The sequence below is a fragment of the Lepisma saccharinum genome, chromosome 13 (assembly GCF_977018435.1).
Source record: "Lepisma saccharinum chromosome 13, izLepSacc3.1, whole genome shotgun sequence".
In the NCBI taxonomy this organism is placed as follows: domain Eukaryota; kingdom Metazoa; phylum Arthropoda; class Insecta; order Zygentoma; family Lepismatidae; genus Lepisma; species Lepisma saccharinum.
The window spans coordinates 4,267,340-4,283,218 of NC_139241.1; the positions used below are offsets into that span (position 1 = coordinate 4,267,340).

Below are 15,879 nucleotides of genomic sequence, written 5' to 3' on the forward strand. Positions count from 1 at the left end.
AGATGAATGAAGGGGCAATAACAAACATGTAGGCACACCACGAGTCCCACAGAGGATTGTATTGGCTGAGTGTCGAGACACCAGAGCCTCGCTAGGGCACTTTCTCGAATCAACATGGTAAACTGCCTGTCTGACGTTCGTTGAAATCTTTTACAATAATGACACGGTTAGAACAATCTTGATCAGTCTTTCTTGGGTCATCGCCAATCAAGTCACCTATGACAATAGCTATATTTGAGGCCGATTATGACACCTGGTAAACTGTCTTCACTGCTTTAATTCATGTTTCCTTTGCATCAAAAAAGAATTGTCCTGGTGCAAATGTTGTCCTCTTTTTCATTAGCGTCTTTGTACAAACTCTTGCGTGTAACAAGATGAATTCATGGTGATATACAATTTACCAGGTTTTATCTTTGCATTCGACTGTACACGCATACAAAATTAAACAACGCAGAAACGGATTAAATCGCTTAGCACATATTCATAAAAAAGACTATAACAGTGACTGGTTTGCATTCAAAGTTCCTTTTAATAGCAGCAAATGCTTACAACATCCACACCTATCTGAAACTTCTTTGTATCCACTCTTCTCATTTGGAACATTCATTGGTAGAAATAGAACAGCCTTATTAAGTAATAACGAGGCTAAAAATGAAAGTATGCCCTAAAAGAGGCAATAATGAAAACACGGAAGAGAACACTTCTCTTCTCTTTATAGCCAATCGAATAATTTATCAGCAACATCAGGTAATAGACCAGTAAAAATGAGCAGAGAGATCTCAATCAGATAAGAGAACCAACACTTCCCAACTAATTGCAGCCATTACACAAAAGATCGCCTTCGCATGCGACACTAGCGCCGCTGTGACAGAACTTCGGGCTAATCGTTGTAAATTGTTTTGTAGACTGTCATTTGATAAGCTAACTGGCTTTTTCGACAATGCAACATTTAAATGTCTCCTCCCATAATTATTAGCTTATTTCCATTCCTTTCTTTTCTTCATTCTCTAACGGAAAGAACCGTTAAAGCGTGTCGTGGTGCGAATTATTAGTACCAAGAGCTGCCACCGGTGCGTGACGTGTAATTAGAACGTTCCTTTCACTTTCCTGCTTGGATTTTTTCCTCCCAACCAAAGCAGACATCATCTTGCCCAACAATCAACGGGAACCTTACACACTCCAATATTTTCACACTGGTGTTACATTTTTTTCCCTTTCAAACACGGAAGATCGACGGAAAGCGTATGTAACCTCCGGTCTTTCCCGAGTCAGGACAATTAGTTACAGAATATACTCGTATCTTTTAACCTGTTGACATTCAGCCTCTGCGCGACACATTTGCATTTTATGCCATAGATTTTTAAGTCTACCGTTTTGAACCTTACAAAATATGTCACAGGTGCGTAAACTTCCTCGCTCCGTCTTGACAAATGTACGTGCATGACATCAACTTCCTTCCTCGAGAAAAAAATTGGGTCAATGCCAGTAGAGGCACATTTTTTACTTGCAAGCGCAAAGAGTTAAAAAGTCATTCAACTTGTGTACTTTTAGTTTCTTTGACTGAAACATACAAACAAATGAAACCATGGAACTCTTGAGTGTGACAGGATTAGTGTGTACGTGTGTGTGAGACAAGAAGAGAATGTTTAATTTCATTGATTGATTGATTTGCTTTATTTTGTTTCGCTTTTTGTGCCACTTTTAGCTAATCTGCGAAGACGGGGATGATTGATGATATGATGAAAATTGATGAATGGACAGTCGCAAATATCCATGCCCAGGCCAGGATTCGAACCCGGGGGCCGGCTTTTTTTTAATTTCATTGAGTAAAGAACAAACGAAGTCTGGAAAATTGTAGCAGTTTGGGGATTTTTTTTAGCTATTACATGGATATTATCTCGCAAGAGATAAGACACTTCTGATGATGGACAGCCACTATTATAGATCATTGTTTTATTGAAAAGAGTGTGTTACGCTACTTCCTGTTATCTATTCGATTGGCTCTGTATACAAATCGCATTGAAGAGAATAAATATGCAACATCCTCGTTGATAACACTTAATAACATGTTATCTGCTCACGGACCTCTTGCAAAAGATGATATGCTCAAGATTACAGATTATCTCTTCCACGAACGTCCCAGTTTCGTGGTTACGTTTAATTTCTTTAAACTCATCAGAAGATGCTTGTGCTGTGCAATCTATTCCAGAAGGATTCACTCACACGAAATAACAGATCAGTCCTGCTGTAGACATTTTAACTCAAAAGCGTTGAATTTAAGGCAGTTAGAGCGCACACAGCCTGGGGAAACACCAGGAATTCCGCCATATTGAAATTTGTCGATCAATTTTGCTCATCTGTTGACGGACCAGGCCCATTTACCATTAGAGCCAAATATCTGACAATTTACATCAGGGCCGCCCATACTATGAACAGCGGGTCACGTCCAGCCCATCAAGGTGTTTACGCAGCCTGACTTATAAATGCTCGTAGTGTAAGAAAAATGTAATGTTGCGTTTCGTATTTAAACACTGGATGATTATTCACACTATTTAATGTACACTAACACTGGACTACATTCAAGTGGAGTCGACCACCGTGTAGCAATGTCTCTAGCTGTTCTCTCATTCAGTCCGGGTATTCCACGATACGTACCACGCCTTAAACAGTCTCTGAAGCTGCCACCTGGTGGTGGCAAGTTAAAATGAACACTTAAAATGTATAACCTCTCGCACATTCATAACACAAATCATAATACATAACAGTAATCTATTCCAAACATGTTCATGAACGATGTTCCATTGATCTCGTTGGTCCTGCATGTGAGAAACTTGTACGCCCCTGAATTACAGAATTTAAAACACTCGCAGAATAGGAGAAATGGGTGTCTGGTAAAACTGGCAACGGAAAAAAGGCCGCCTTTGGTGCACATGGCCACGGGTTCGATCCTTGGTGGGAGCTTCAGAATTGCTGTGAGAACAATTGGAGAGCTACTTGAAAGCAATAGTGCCACTCAGTTAAAAGACGATTTGCAGGCCCTGAAAAAAAAAATTGGGCACAGATGCGTATTTCAATTCACATTATATGTTCGTCACCCCACACCTCGAGAAATTGCACGTCACATGGCCTCAGGTTCAAATTGAACCATGAGAGAACGCAAAACGTGCACCATGAAAATGCATGGGGGAGGGGGTGAATAGAAGATGGACTTCGAATCACAAATACTTATGTTGTGGTCCGTGACTGTACGTACAGTTGATTATGAAGTACACTCACGGACACTTCTTGGGTGTAGGAATGCCATTAACTTTCACTGGAATTGAATCGTTACAGCCCAGAAGTGTCCATGACTGTACAAGTAAAAAAATATATATATAGGTCTTTGAACTATTTCTGAAGCCACAGTGCCTTGTCCATGTGACGTACTTCCTTAAAACTTCAAGATTGCAGACAAGCATTGGTTTCCGCATAAACCATCTGCCAACAGTGCCGCGTGTTGACTTTCCCCACAACAGCCGACTATGCGTTGCAACTATCGTACGAGTGCCGTAAAGAGCAACGAGATTGGAGACAAGAAGACACGGAAAACTAGGATCAAAAGTAACATTACCGATGGCTAGAAACTGCAACGGATAGGCGGTGCGAGCCATTAACGAACAAGTCAAGCTTAACATTACGCAGAGTTTAGAAATCTGTTAAATTACACTTAACGATTTAACCTGCTGTAAGATCAAATAATATACAGCAATGTAGATATGTGATCCGATACATTATCTCAATCTTTGTACCTCTTCGAGCTGTGGGCAGTTGCAGCGATTAAGTCATCTTTTCCGGTCTACTACTACATATCTCTCTCTCTCGACAGAAGTTTGTTCCATTCCTACAATCACAAGGCTTGTAATGATACGGTAAGGTTGCATGACTTCTGAAAACAATTCTTTTAGAAATGCTGCTTAAAGAACAATGATAGGTGTGCGAGCCTTTTACGCAGATGAGTGATTGCAAAACTGCGCAGTAGCTATCTCCACCTGAGGTTACCTCTTTCCATAAGTTTGCATACTTTCACTTTTGTCCAAAAAATACTTATCTAAATGCAATACTTTCACTGGCCACCATCATTCGCTTTTGCAATACGTGCAAGGACTGGACGGGGTCAAGAAACATTTCCTGAAAATGGTTACTACTGAAATAATTTGCGGAAATCCTACACTATTGAAAAGTTTTGCACAAGCAGAAACGCAGGTAGATTCGGTTCAGAGAAGAAAATAACTGAATTGAGAACTTATATTAACGAGTTATACTTTTAAATAGTTTCAAAATCTAAACTATTTCAAAATTTGAGATTCTTGCTTATGTGACAATTTCTCAACCGAAGAGTGTGACAGTTGTTTTCATATGTACTTAGTATGTTTGTTTTCTTGTCGTATTGATATCATGGCAGAGGGAATAGTTAATCAGACTTGCTTTTTTTAAAAAATATATAGTTCCAAGTTTGCTGTTTAAATGTTATTGCTAAGAACGTAAAACACATTTCAACATTTGCATCAAATCATCTTAATATGAACAATATGTAGTACAGAACGTTGATTCCTATACAACACATTATCTTAGCAAATTTTAACTACCCTTTCGGAAGAGAACAAAATATCAACCTCCCTTCCAGTCACCCTGCACTGCATTTTGCAGACTAATGAGGTTCTGGCGTCTGTTCTCACAGCCATCTCAGTGGGGCCTCTGTTGTGTCTGTCCATGTGTGTATGCAATCATCCATTTATTCTTATTACCATTCATCTTCATCTTCGCGATTAGCCAGGAATGGCAGAAAAGCGAAGTAAAATAAATCATTCATTTTTATCTCTTATTTCATTGTTGAGAATGAAATATTGAATTACACACAATACAAATTTGATAGTTAACGGAAGTTTTGGTCGGGCTGTCCTCTGCTCAGTGCAATGTGCACAACCAAAATTACATTAATAATGCACTTTCTCTGCCATTTAAGGAATTCAAAAATAATAATTAGAACGCCCACCTCATTCCTTCAGTTTACGTTTGCTGCACCGTCAATTAACTTCTCGTTACGATACCTGACTTTCGTAAAAAGAAAGTGAGACAACAGTGGAGTGAGTGTAACATTAATGCCTTCGACCATGAACAAAACACAATCTGAGGTTAAACGTTAAGAAATATGCATGCTGATTCTGGGATTGGCGATTCATATTTACGGCAGGAATTAAAAAGGCTATTCAATTCTCTGGAGAAAGCAAGGGTTGTACAAAAGAAGAGAAGGACAAGGGTGGAACAGTAGTAGTCTGTGCTTTCCGCTCAAGAAAGTAGGGTAATTGAATGTGAGTTTAATAGCTGTGACGGGTGATGACCTTTCAGTTGTGATGTTTGTCCCTCAGCAGAGGCAAACTTTTCATAAGCGCAAAAATTTTCCTTCTCAGGTCAAGACAAAGACGAATTGCATAATTATCCACGTCTTATGAAATGGCTATCAGAGTCACGATCAGCCAAAGGTAATCTGCGAAGTGCCGTAATGTAAACAAATTTGCGAGGTTTTCAAATTACGCTTCGCCGGTGCCTTAGGAACGGAGTTAACAAACTGGTTTGTGATGAGGCAGTTTGTCTTTAAGAAGCAAATTAAGCAGCTGCGGAACCAGCCATGCTACACGGTTCTCTTCCGATGATGAATATCGAACTTGTAGCTGCTGCCAAGATATGGACAGTTCGCGCCAACGACGTCCCCGTGGTGCGCTAGATGAGCGACTGTCGCTCGAGGCATGAAGTTACTCACGGAGCCATTTTGTACGGCAACAATTGGCTTATTCTCCTTATTACCGCGTTTCCGATCGGTAAACCAACTTTCTTCATATATTTTGAACATTTAGCTTTAATATATGGGCAATTGATGATTATATATTATGCCAACAATTAAAACAAGCTTCTAAACCACAATTTAAGTAAATTATTCAGTATTCGTCCGTAAAGTTTATCAAGACAATGGAAATATATAATAATGATGGAAGAAAATAATAAACATTCTTTACTTATCCGGGATTCGAACCCAGTATTCCCATTTTCACATGTGCACGTTAAGCTCTACAAACCGCAGAGTAGCGCTATGCATTGTTTATGTGAAAATTATGTAAATATTTGTTAGAATGGACTTCCGCGGGAAAATTGCTCTTCCTAAGTGCCATTCCTGGATCCTCCACTGACTCAGTGAGGACATCTCTTATCAACCAATGCCCGTTCGCTACTCGCCACTGACTCTCCTGTATATACCCGTCTTGGGTTTGTTGCGAAACCGGATTATTTAGTCGTACTAGAGGAGATTTTCTTTCCCTTTCATATTGCGTTGATCCTCAATAAAAATAACGCGTCAGAAGTTAAACTAGAGTCAAACAAGCCATTTTTGCCTGATCTTATCTCTTTCACGACATTATACCCGAGAGAAGGTACAAGGCCTTTATTTTTTAGATGACGAAGGGCGACGAAATGATACAACCAGTAGCGAGGGTGTCGTAAAAGTACAATGCTACCTCAGCAATACATGCGGAGAATAGAATCGCCACAGAAGCCGATAGGACCCTGGAGGGAAAGCGAAAATCCCTTTGTTCGGTTCGGTCGGCGCTTCGAGCCACGGCGTTTTTCGGCAGAAAATGTGCACTTTATAGCGTCCCCCCGCCTCCTCACTTCAACGTCGAGATCAAGGTGCAAAATTGGAGGCAGTTGTTTCTTTCTTTTATTATTACGGGGCGCAAAGAACCCTTCTCGATTATAGCAACGCTCGAGGGTGCTGGGATTCTATCGATCAGTGAAATTATGGTGGGGTAAGGTCGATAAGACGTTTTGTTGCATAAAGGAAGGGGGTTTTGTAGTTAGGAATTCCTCCAAACTGTAGGCTCTCAAGTTTGGCACATTCCAGCACCGGCTATCTCACAATAAGGCAGGTACACCCAACGGCGAAAGAAACAGTAGGCGAATTGTCCACCACCATTTCCATTCGGTCTGAATTACACAATGTGATGACAATGAATTGAAATAGTGACGTCAATAAGCAGAGAACAATGCCTGCTTCGAATCAACATAGTTTCATTCCTTAAAACAACACAGGATGTAGAATAAAAAAGTAGTGAAAATAGCGGTGGACAATTTGCCTACCATATTCTTTGCCGTTGACTGTACAAGAAACTTGCCTCTGCTGCACATGGTCGAAGTTGGTGCCCCTGAAATTTCCTCAAACTTTTTAAAAAAATCATTGACATTACCTGTGAACTTCCAAATCCTATTTTTGTAATGTAATGCCCATTAGTTATGCAAATGTATGGTACAGTCACGGACACCTCTGGGTTATAACAATACCATTAACTTTCAATGGAATCGTTACAACCCAGAAGTGTCCATGACTGTACATAGAGTAGGCCGCATCAAGAATTGAAACAAAATAATAGCGAAGCAGTTGACAACTTTTGTTGCAAAGGACGTACTTAAGGGGGTTACTTGGGGTCAGTGTCCTCGCCCCCAAATGTCTTACAGTGGTTAGGGGTCACGGATTTGAATCCTGGTCTGGGCAGGGATGTTTGTGAGTGTCCATTCATCAATTTCATCATATCATCACTCATCCCCATCTTAGCAAATTAGCCAAAAGTGGCACAAAGAGCAAAGTAAAATAAAGCAAAGTCCAAAATTAAATGAGCAGAATACTTATTTGCTTTTGTATAATGTGAAGTTGATTTATTTATGCAGAACTTTCATGAACGTATGGATTGGATTGTGATTACAAAGCTTAGTGTTTACTGTAGCTGCGGAAATTTATGCGCACCGCTACTTATTATGCATAAAAATAATGATCGGGGACTTCCATTTCCATCAGCTGGACCCATCAACCCTTATGGTATTCAATAAATAATCAATTTTAACATTTTCTTGACAATTTCTTTAATAGGACAGCTGTTTCCATACAAACTTTGATGATCGTAACTAGATATAAGCTAGATAATGAATACTTGCTGATATATCTCTATTCTTATATCTTCTTATTACCTGTTCATGTAACAATAATAATAATAATAATAATTATGAGAATGGTGTAATTATGAAAATAAATTTATAAATACATAATCATTTTAACAGACCCTTCCGAAATATAATTCTAGATTCGTGCCTGTATGTTACATCATAAGAACAATTGCAATCCTTAAAAACACGTAGAACTTAGAACACAAAATGAAATGAAGTCGGCGATGGACAATTTCCCCTCATAATATTTACACGTTTCATTGCACAACAGCAATTTAATCCCAGAGTTTCCGAGCTGGGTACACAATGTATTTTCACAAGACGATGAACTAACTGAAATACACAGATGTAAAAATTACAATATTCCTGTGGAAAATGTCAACAAAAGTTTCACAAAAGTGTCGATGCAGTACAAATACTGCAAACTCAATCCTATCTATGGTGGTCGGAATTTTTTTGACTATGTAATGTCAAACAGAATTAACTTATGCATTTAACAAACCATAGGGTCAATTTTTTTTCGTGCACAATTAGCACATGAAATGTTGAATACTTCCGTTTCATTTAAATGTAACAAATACATCTAGACTATTATATTTTCCATGAGAATATAAATTGGAAATGAGTACAGAACATAGTGTAAAAACTTTATTACAGTTTTTTGCGTAATCTAGATTTTTCTTTGGTCAAGATTAAAAATTGTAGGTCTAGGTGTCTGTGTTTTTGAAGCTACTGCACTGAAATCATCGAATGGTAAGTACTCAAGCAAAGTCTAAAATGGAGCGTTCCTCCTTTTTCTTCTTCTTTCTTCGAGAATCTGGTGATTCTAAACAATTAACCGGTTTCTTTTAAACCTAGTGTTTTGTAAAGAGGAAAACTTCGTCCTCGAAGGCCGTGGAAAAATCCCACTGTTCACTTTACGAGCGAAGATGTTCCATGGCCTGGCCACGCTGTCTGCGATCGCCGCCCCATCTCGCGGATCTCGAGCGAGGCGGCTTTCTTCGAATCCTAGCGTTCGTGGAAGCGTTGAATGCCCTGAGTGGGACGTCCGTTTTATGTCCCGCCGTAAAGTGGACCGTTCTCATCATCATCTGGGCATTCTGCCACTTACGAGTCGCACCTGCAGCGCTTTGCGAGTGTCGTGAAAGTCCTATTACTTGGCACCCGATAATGTTTGTCTGCAGTGAGAGATGTGTTTTTGTTATTTCCCGTTTATCGTCTCACTTGAACACCCATTTGACTACATGAATTTGCTAACTTTTGCATATTTATACCACTCGGTAATGGGCAGTCGCGTTAATTAGGACCAAATGCTTATATTATATATAATATAATGATTAATAATAATTACTATAATGGCAGAAAAGTGCACTGAATTTAAGATTAAAAAATTGAGAGCTAATACTTTGTGATTTTATACACAGTGTACCGCGAGTTCGAAACTCGGCCTGGCATGGCACAAAGTGAGTGTCCCTTCTTCAATTTCATATTATCACTTATTCTCACCTTTGAGATAAAAGTATCAGAAAAGCGAAGTAAATTTTAAGTTAAGAAACCAAATTATAAATGGCCAATTAGTAATTCATAAAATTTTAAGGTATGCTTTTATTTTGGTATTTTTTATGCATTTTTGTGGAATTTTAACGTCCACCTTATGCACGAAAAAGCTAAGTGTGACTGGGCCTACAGCTTAAAAGTGTGTTCCGAAGTACTGTGTGTCTCCACCAGATATCGCTTGTAATATACAGGCGACAACGTTATCACTACGTATGTACGACCGCCAACCAACTCTGTCACTCCGCCAGTACTCGCCAAATGCTGGTATTTGATTTTGTAAATAATTGAAACGTTATTTAGTGTCGCTTTTCTGCCACTTTTGGCTAGTAGCGACGATGAGGATGATTGTTACGACGAAACTGATGAAGGGACAGTCACAAAGAACACCCATGCCGAAGCAGAGATTCGAACCCTGGACCTCTGTGCTAACCACTCGAGAACGAAGGTCGCAATTGCTGCGAATCTGTAATGACGCTTCTTAAATCGTGCAGAATCCGTCCTTTAAACCGAAACACCATCATTAGGTTGCAGTCTGGCTAATCGCGTAGGTTTTCCAAAGAAGCAGCCGGGTTCAAGGCTCCCAGACCGAAAATCCCGCTAAGTGCCTGCGCCAACCTTGGCCCGCCGCGGCGTGAGAATCCCTGGTTTGGGACGGGGCGGGCGGCTGAATGGCTGCAGCCGTAAAATCGGAGCGTAAATTGTCCCGGCGGTCGGCCTTGGACGGATCACGATCGGTTTCGTCTCGCCCCGCCCTCTGGTGGATAGCATCGGAGCTGCTGCTTCTGCGGATCCAGGAACACCAAATAAATCGTGATGGGAAAACGATTGTTGCAGGCCGTTCTATCCTCGGAACGATGATTCATTCGAGTTCCAGTTTCGGCTTGTTTAAGTTAACTTTATGCAAAGAAAGGCTAATCGAGACTGGACCTACGGTTTAAAGTGCCTCCAGCAGGTACCAAACCCGGGATCCCTTGATTACATGGCGAAGACGTTGCCACTACGGAATCGGGAATGATTCGTGCATGGCTTCGTCCAGTTTATGCAAATATTTGACCGTTCTCGATTATTTTCTCAAAATATTGACTCGATTTAAAGAAATCTACACGAAATTCTCGAATCTCAATTTCCCCTCCCCCCAGCTCAATGGCGCATCCACCCACCCACATCATGTCATAATCCCCATCTTTTTTTTTTAACCTTTACTCAACACTTTACCTGATCTGCCCTCGAGGTGTAAGGGGGTGACACTTTCTCAACACACCCGCATTGCATTTTGCAGTCTAGCGAGGCTCTGGCGCCTGTACTCATGGTCAATATAATACTCTGTGGGTCTCGTGTTGTGTGCTGTCCACGTGCGTGTGTGATCGTCCTTCCATGCATTTCATCTTGTGGCCATTCATCCTCATTTTCGCGATTGGCTAAAAGTGGCATAAAATGGAAGTAACAAATACAAGTAAATCATTCAATGTGACCCTACCCCCCCCCCCAACAAATTCTTCCATTTCTTCATGTACAGGACGAAATACGGAGTAGCAAAAGTAGCTTGGAACTTGCTACAGTAAATGAATTACTAAGCAAATGGTTCTTTTTTTTCTGATTCACCCTCCCTCTCCTCATAGAACTTGTTGCAGCATGGTGCAAGGGTGTGATCTTTTATAATATTATTTTAAGAAAAAAAATCCCCCCAAAATATTGATGGCGCAGTTCGCGTCCTTACTCGCCCCTGTGGGCACCCCTGATCCTTGAATAGTGTTGACCACGGGACGAGACGGGACAGGCTTTTAAAAATTCGAGACGAGACGAGATTGACCATGTGTCATAAGACAAACGAATATTTTCGAGACGAGACAGCATTTCCACGAGACTCCACGAGACGAGACAGGCCAAAGTCTCGTCTCGTGGGCAACACTATCCTTGAATTCATGACAGCTTGATCATTTGCTCAAATTATAGATTGAACTCAACAGAACACCTCAAAATTATATTTGTTCAATCAACTGAATAGATCTCGATAAAGTTCTTGATTATTTGGTCAACTCATTGACTTGGATAAAGTCAATTCTGAAAGATTATGGATTCCTTCACTAAACTAGTCGTTAGATCAAACAGAAAGAACTACAAGCAGATCTTGATTTCCAGTCAAATTAGAATCCTGGCACTGTGCACAGTCTTTTGTTGCATCTTCTCCGCACTCCTCAGCAGTGACTCTTTGATCAACCCTCGTATAAAAACAATGCACAATCCCCGACCACAAAGTCGCCACGAAGACACTTACAGGGACAACCCTGGCTACATTACAGCTTCCCTCCTCTTCAGAACACCGCCCACGAGCGAGAATACGCCATATATGCCTCTTACGCGAGAGCAAACATCTCATGTTGACATTATTACGTCATACGTTCTTGAACAAAAGCCGCTTCAAGACTGGATTTTAGAAAGCCCCGAATACTTAAGAGGTTGACTTTAATGGCGGTGCCTCTTGGACGTGGAATAAGAAATTTTCCATGGGCGTCTTTATAGCACTGTGGAATTACAGGCTGTCAACCGATGCTCAGCTCAGAACACACTGGTAGAGAACAGCAAACACTTCACAGAAGCCGTGAGTATTTAGTAACATTTCATGGCGGCGCGAATCTCCAAGAAATGGGCACTAAAAGTTTTGATGACGAAAACTACGACTCAGGCCAAGGTCGATTTTACTTCTGTCCATAACGGGGAAGATATTATACATTCTGATTCTTCCAATAATGTTCTCATCAGTGCAAGGGGTTCTAATATGGCGTTCACCATTCATGGCTAAACAACTTTCGTTTTTTTTCTTTTATGTGGGGAACATTTGTTCCATGCGCTGCAAGATAAGTCACTTGCTTCTGAAAGTGTAGTACGGAAATTATCAGCGCCGCCAAGTGGACGGTTCGAACGGGTCTGCCGCGAAGCCGCTGAACAATGGTGTACAGTGGGATCCATGAGTATTACCGAGCAAATTGTCCATCACCATGTTCGTGTACTTTATTTGACCCAATAGGAGCTTCAAGAATTAAAAGAAAACTCAAAACAAGCTGTTGACAACTTCTGCACCATCATACATAAAAATCCATCGCTTAAAAACACATCGGATGTAAGATAAAAATTAATGAAAATAGTCATGGACAATTTGCACGGTAATACTCAAGGATCCCACTGTACAACTCGGAAAATGAGTGAACAATTTAGATCAAAGTAAGTTTTAATACTATCTGATTACATTGCAGTAGAAGTGTTCACCATAGTTAATAATAAAGCTTCGTTCGTTGGATTTTCTCCCCGCACTTCCATAGCGAAGCAATTTCGTCGATTAATGATAGTCTACTGTTTTTCAAGTCGATAACATAATTCGGTGCCACCCTGCTTCAGATAGTCATTCCCTTAGGAAACAAGCAAAACAGAAACTCTACGAATTAATAGGTAGGATTATAATACAATACAAATGTGAAAATGATAGATGTACTTTAAATATACGTATATTACATATTACATTATCGTACGTATATTACAAATCACCAAGACGAAATATTATTTTATAACTTGAATACTGGGGATATTTCCTATATCTCACAATGCAGCTGTAGTACGAGGGTTGCTATTTATGTATCCGGAACTGGCAACACTAATGTTGCTAGGTAACATCTAATATATTCATCGTAAAGTTGGACATTTCTATGGTATATGTACCCGAGAACGTTGTGCTTACGGATGCTATTTTTGTTTGTTACAGGGACCTGAAAATTTCATCGGAGGCCAACAATGGAATTAACTCGAGAACATTTTCGAGCAATGATTTTCTACGACTTTTGACGTGGATTATCTCAACAACAGTGCGTCGATCAACTAACTCACTTCGACGTTTGGCGATGAAGCACCATCTAAAAGCACTGTATATCACTGGTTTAGTGAATTCAATCGTGGCCGTCGTTCGCTCATGGACGAATCTAAAGAAGGCCATCCAAAATCGGTTGTTGTCCCAGAAAACATTGATGCTGTGCGAGAACTGATAATGCAAGATCGTCATGTGACATATCGTGAGATTGAGGCATCCCTGGGCATTAGTATGACTAGCATGCATAAGATATTGCATGAACATTTAGCCGTGAGGAAGATTTGTTCGCGTTGGATCCCGCATAATTTGACAATCGCTCAAAAAAAGGCTCGTGTCGATTGGTGCAACCAAATACTCACAAAATACAATCGTGGTGCTTCAAAAGCCGTGTATAACATCTACACAGGTAACGAATCTTGGATCTATGCATATGAGCCCGAAAGCAAACAGCAGTCGACGGTGTGGGTGTTCCAAGATGAGCCAAACCTAACAAAAGTTGTTCGTGCAAGAAGCACTTCGAAGCAAATGGTCGCCTGTTTTTTTGGGAAAAATGGACATGGGGCTACAGTGCCACTAGAGAATCATAGAAACGTCAATTTTGAATGGTACATAACCATTTGTTTGCCAGAAGTCTTTGGGGAAATCAGAAAAAACAACCAGCGACGCAGGATCATTCTTCACCATAACAATGCGAGTTGTCACACATCGGTCCAAACAACTCAATATTTGACCGGTGAAAACATTGAATTGATGGGTCATCCGCCGTATAGCCCTGATTTAGCACCCAATGATTTCTTTTTGTTCCCGTACGGGGATAATAAGCTACGTGGTCAACGATTTTCGACGCCTGAAGAAGCGATTGATGCGTTCAAAATACCGCAATCGGAATGGGCAAAGTGCTATGAGAATTGGTTCAAACGTATGCAAAAGTGCATCGATCATCATGAAGAATATTTTGAAAAACAATAAAACCATGTTCAATGATGCATATTTCTTTTTTGTTTGTCATTCCGGATACATAAACAGCAACCCTCGTGCAACTTAATCAAGACCCCCAAGCACACGTTTTTCATGATGATCAAAACGTCACTAGACAGACTATTACATTATTTAGTCATTACTCGGCATCTTGTCCATCACGTCGTTACGAACCAGTCGTATACAATGTAAACTTGGCGTGTCTCAGAGAAACTATTGCATTGCGAGTGAAGCGAGAGAAAAATAATATATATATGTCTTAGAAAACTGACAGTAGCACGAATTTTATACAGCGCCAATACTTTCACAGAATGCAGCGAAAATTTACTCTTTCCCAGCATTTTCTCTTCCTTGATCGTTCGTCACCCACTTTATCTCGGTGCCCGGACGACGACTCCCCCCATCCCCTCCCTTGGCTACGGCATTGCTGTCGTTAATTAACTTACCCACCCGATCGATTGATGTGCATCATATTGCTTCATACCCCGGCGAAGAAACATGTTTTTGAGATACATACAGACTACATCCAGGGAAAAGTAAAAAAAGTCTTGTGCTAATGAACATGTTTTAAAACCATCACGGTCCTGACACAAAAATACTTCAGTACGTTTCAATCCACATTTCTTGTAAATATTTAGTACCTACAGCATCCCTTTCTTGATGGGGAGGAAAAACAAAAGCATGCGCTTTTCTTGACGGAAGAGACATCTACTACAGTTTCAAATCAGGCCGGTAATTATAATTGTTATTACATAAGCGAATCAATGTCCGTGTTGGAGGTTTAAATTTTATTCGAGTTACGCTCCCGAACTGAAAGCGAAAAGACACTTCGAAATTATTCGATTTTTCATCTCAGTGGAGACACCTGGCGGGCGGAACTAGACGACATTCTCCCAGATTTACGTAAAGCTTTCTCACCTGCTAAATTCAATTCGATTGTAGCTACACTGCAGACATCACAGGATTGGTTTATAAATGTACCGTATACTTGTTGGAAAAACTACAGCGCACTTCAACGTTGCTGTAAGCTGCTTGTGAATTGTTAAGTGACGAACTACAAACGGCAAGCGACACTTCTCACTTGGAAACTAGCAGACAGATATAAATGCAACGTTTCGTACGCAGTCTGCAAATGTCGCTTGCGTGTCACTCGGACTGGACCATTTTCTTAACAGGCGCACTGTGTCGCTTGTCACTTCTGTGTGAAAACTCCCTAACGGTACCATTTCAGTGTCGGTAACTTCAGGCTGGGAAGTGAGCGTGTGTCAACCGTGGAGATATAACAAATGACACCGGATTCTAATAAGAGGAGATTAAGAGGGGGAGCAATTGTTGAATCCGTTGGATGAAACTGTTTTCAAGTACCGCACATCTCCAGCGTTACAGAACTGTACAGAATTAAGAATGGGAAAAAGTGAAAATCAAGGAAGCGTGAGTTGCTCTCACTACAGTTTCTGAAAAAC

The 15,879-nt window shown here is 40.5% G+C and overlaps 1 protein-coding gene across 6 annotated transcripts in view; it reads right to left on the reverse strand.

Moving 5' to 3' along the window:
* Positions 1-15,879, reverse strand: part of Prosap (SH3 and multiple ankyrin repeat domains prosap) — a 363,699-nt gene that overhangs the window by 161,575 nt on the left and 186,245 nt on the right. The window lies entirely within an intron of this gene.